Source organism: Schistocerca serialis, chromosome 1 (assembly GCF_023864345.2).
Source record: "Schistocerca serialis cubense isolate TAMUIC-IGC-003099 chromosome 1, iqSchSeri2.2, whole genome shotgun sequence".
Taxonomy (NCBI): Eukaryota; Metazoa; Arthropoda; class Insecta; order Orthoptera; family Acrididae; genus Schistocerca; species Schistocerca serialis.
Window position 1 is genome coordinate 619037240 of NC_064638.1, and position 4930 is coordinate 619042169.

General features: G+C 38.3%; 1 pseudogene; it reads left to right on the top strand.

Moving 5' to 3' along the window:
- Positions 1 to 677: 677 nt before the first annotated feature.
- On the top strand, positions 678 to 3230 carry LOC126419466 (uncharacterized; annotated as a pseudogene).
- The last annotated feature ends 1700 nt before the right edge of the window (positions 3231 to 4930 follow it).

Consider the following 4930-nt stretch of genomic DNA (forward strand, 5'->3'; position numbering starts at 1 on the left):
GCTGAGGAAGTCTGAGTATTCAGAGAGTCCAAAGCATATTGAATATCATGAGGTTTGTGTCTATCAAAGTTTGCAGTCAGGCCACAACTGTGATGGAGTTTTATTTTCCAACTGTTCATCATATATTGCCCTTCATAACCGTTTTTCTGAGTCATGTGTCAGTCATTGTAGTAAGGCAGATTTAACTGTAATGTATTTCTTAAGACATTGCTAATGATGATGGCGTATTCAACCAGGTGGCAGATCAATGTGATAAATTTGGAATCGTCATCCATGTTCCCTGTGATGTGAAAACACATTTCGCAGGTGTAAACCTATAGGGCGGATTGCTAATGGCGCAACGGAGGCAGTTTAGGTTTATTAGAAAGTCACTGGAGGGCAGGCTTGATGTCCAGTAGTGATTTTCCATGAAACGTTTAAAGCAGAATATTTGTGGGAGTATCTTAGAGCACTCACAGTGTGGATTAGAGCACATCCGACATCTGGTAGATGAGAATGCTGGTGTCATACATTGTCTAATATGGCAGTGTGCATGACTTAAATTCAGAGTGCAGCTAGCGCAGTTGACACAATTGTCTTGGAATTGATTGGCATGCTTGAACATCGAGAATCAACTCCCAGAAGTAACATGTGTGGTGCTGGATCTTGTGTGAAGTCTACCGATTTTAAATTGGGCAATGACGGTCATTGTTGTGTCGTGGCAGTTGCGAGAGCTTGGAGCTGCATCGTTTGCACACATGAACGTAACTCCGATTTCATAGCTGTTAATCATTAAAGCACTCACTGCACTGATGGACACATATAGAGGCACAATCCATGTGGTATCCTCACATGGAGCAGTTGATGCATACGGCACAGCACAAGATGCCTGCATTGTTAGCATAGTTTATGCATACAGTATAGCAGAAGATGCCTGCGCTGTCAGAGCATAGTAGAACAAAGTGAATGAATTTCCATTCCAGTATGGTTGTCGCAGTAGCCATGGGTCACCAATGTGATAGACCTCCACTACAGACACCGTTATGTGTTAACAACACTTTATTATGAGAAAGAAGCATGCAACTCATCTACTCGATACAAAGCTCTGAACTTAACTGTCTTTCACTCTCTCTCACAGATACCACACATCAGGACTGTGTCTGTTTGGTTTGCGATATTGATGGTACTGTCATAGCCACAACTGTTTTGCATATCAATTTAATAATGAGAAATGCTGCAAGTATTCTACAAAATGCAAGAATGTTTTTCTCTAAGATTCTGGTTATTCCAATATTATTCTCAAAATCACTGCAGTGTGTCAGTTCTCTAGAAGTATACAGACATTGGTATTCCGTGCCTATCTTCTACGAAGTGGAACTTCAATAGAGTTCATGAAAATTTGCAACCTCGACAGGAGTGCCTTACTGAAATTCAGTAAACTTCAAGTGCAGGTAAAATCAACACAAAAGCAAAAGAATTTTTAGGTGCCTGAATGATGATAATTTCAGGTTTTGATTAGAGTTGTTTCATCAGATTATGTCTCATGCTGAAATAACTTACAACCAAATGCAGTCTCAAGAAATTAGTGTGTTTGAAATTAATGAATACATAACAACTCTCAAAACAAGTACTTTTAAATTAAGAAACTTAAACTGCTAAGTGAATGTTTTGAAGACACCATTGAAGAACCTAAGGAAGTGTGCAACTGTTTATGCATTGAAATAATCAACAAATATTCTCCCACCAAACACTTAGTAGCTGCTAAATTCTCATATAAAAAATGCTGCACTACCTTTAAGAACGAAATCTTACAAAATAGATGGTACTGACCACTGCAGCATATTCCATTACTGACATAGAGTTGCTGGAAAGTGAACTGGACTTATTCTTTTGCAGGTCTGATGTTCATGAATATTGCAAATTAACGGAACTGCTGAAACTGGTCTTGAAAAATAATCTAAATAATCTCCTTAGTGAAATTACGACACTCGTACTGATAAAAATCATATTGACAGTTCTCATGATTACATAAGAGGCAACATGTTGCTTTTCAACACCAAAAAGAATAAAAACTTTTCTAAGAAGCAGTCTGAATTAGGAGAAACTAAATGCAGTTGCGGTGCTTTCAATGGAGAAAAATTTCCTCAGTTGTCATCCACAGATCAAGAAGAAAATTACTGTTCTTTTCGTCTACATTAAACGAAGAATGGATTTCAGAATGGCATGTCCTAAAAATTTTGGTAAGACATGCAATACGAAACTTATCACTTGTTTATAAGTGTATACGTTATGTATGTATGTACATATGTGATAAACCTGGCATTTAACTGCACTCTCCTATAGTCATCCTTTACATATGTTTCTGTTCGTTTTCCTTTTCCTCCCTTCCTTGAAGTATGACATATGCCTTCAACTTTGTACCACATTTTCCCAAAAGCCATTGTATCTTTTATTGTGCAGCTTTTCTTTCGAGCCTTCCACTTCTTTGCTGTAAATTGTAATGTTCAAGGAACTGGGCTGCACACTGTTAAATGCAACGTTTTTCAATGAAAGCAGTTCTTCAAAGAGACCCAAAATGGAGTTAAATTTGAAATCCTATAACATTGTGAGAAATCCATGTGCTTCATTAACAGCAGTTGCGACCCAGTTTTCTTTTCAAATTTTCCAAAATTTACTTGTACACATTTCCACTTCAACCCTCTGATTGGCCACAGTTTGTGTCAAATGCTTTGAAAAACTTCACCTTGTTCACACAATTTGTGGATGACTCTTCACAACTGTATCTAATAAAATTTGTTCTTTTCGAGGAATGGGCAAAAATGTTACAAAACCACTAACAAGGGGAGGTCGCCAATTGTGAAATTCAGATTCGATTCATACTGCGCATAATAAAAGCTCATGGCCAGAGATGTAATGGGGCAAAGCACCAAGATGCACTTCTCAGCCATTGTCGAGAAAATCGACAGTTAAAATAAACCGTTGCAGTGAAATACTCTCTACGATTAATGATTTTTCTACAGCGTCATAGCGCAGCGGTAAGCGCTGCGGTTCGTAATCCGCAGGTCGCCGGATCCATGACTGCACACGCAGTCATTGCCAAAAAGCAATCAGACAGCGTGCAGTTCCTCACGGACTTGTGGGAAGAGCACAAGAGGGCAAAACAACGCGCTACATGTCGTCAGACTTTCCACAACTCCCTGGAGATCCCGCTGACCGCCGCCTTCAGGGACGCCCTGTCTGCCGCCACGTGACGTGTCCGCCACCGCCACCGCCGTTGCCGTCGCCGCCGCCGCCGCTGCCGTTGCCACCGCCGCCGTCCACCGCCACAAACCCCCCCACGCCCTTGCCACAGTCGCAGATGTCCTCCCACATCCCAAAAGCACCAACAGTGATGCGTGTGTTAAAGTGCTAAAGTGCTTTTTATTTAAAAAAAAAAAAGTGACAGTGAAACGTGATCGAACGCGTAAAAGTTTACAATATAGTGTTAATATAACTGTAGCTCCGAGTGTCCTTTTGTCTTTTGTGTTTTTGTGCTTTTTTTTTTTCTACCTTCCATCGTGTGCAATCGAGAGGTGTGCGAAACTGTGAGTACCACAAAACTATTACAGGCCTATCAGTACAACAAACTAGTGATATACATGCTTATATATGTCTGTCTTTCCACCACGAATAGTTTCCTCCTTTCAGTCTTCCTCATTCTCACGCACCACCGATAGTAAACTAGCTCTAAAATTGCACTATATAATGCTTCCTAGTGTATTGCTCTTTGCTCAATCGAAAAAAAAATAGGTTTAATAATTCGCTAAAATAGTAATGTCCTTTTTCTTTTGTCATGGATTGTTTAATATGTTAAGATAGTTTTTCATGAGGGTTTCCCCTTTGGATACCACTTTACTCATCAAACAAGAGCTGACAACTGATACACTCGTTAATATTTCTATCAAACTGATTTCATGCCTAGTGCATGTCCCACTAAGGTCTCGTTTTTCAAGACCCAACGTAAAATGCCTCCTCCTTGTTTTCTAACACAAGATTTAATAAGAGGATAGTAATAACACAACATTATTTTAAAATGAATAGAGCACATCCTCAACTCAAAACATCTACAAAAATAATAACAATAATAATACCATAACTAGTAATAAGTAAAATTCCATAAAATAACTTTGTTTTCTTATATACTAATTATTCTCTGTAAATAACTAGATCGTACAATCAATGCTTACTCCAAATACTCTGCCATGCGTATAAATGTAGCGTACAAAGGCTCAGAAAAGCTAAATTGCTAAACTACAACAATAAACGGTGCAAGAAACAACTAAAAAGCCTCTGACTGACAGACTTTCGAAAAATATTTAAAAAATTAAAAAAACAAAAAAAATACCAAATGAAATAATTACCTGGACAGTACAGTAACAGAAAAATAAAAGCAAAGAATGGATTGTCTCGTCTTTACAAGTAAAATGTAAACTGTATTTTGTAAAACGAAATTGTTATTTTGTAAATAAAAGTCTATATACGTTAAAAAAAAAGATCGAATCTCGCGCCATGCAATATTTTTTTACTATTAGTTTTTTGCAATTCAAATATATATATATATATATATATATATATATATATATATATATATATATATATATATATATATAAACTATTAATGAATTGCTTATGCATGTTGGTGAAGGCGGATCGCTCTCCAATTGTACCGCCTCCATTTTTCCGTTTGTTTAACCGGGTGTACCAAAGCTGTCCCGTCCGCACTGATTTTCGACGATGTTATAAGTTGCGCTAGGGACCGCATCTACCTTCTTTCGAAGTTAGCAGGCAACTACGCTGTTATGGGGCGGCTCGTTTCGGCCCATTCAACATCTGTCCTTCAAGTGTAACGAGCGAGTAACGGAGTTTAAATTTCATACCTGTCACAGCAAGTTTGTGTTCGTGGGGTCTCTGT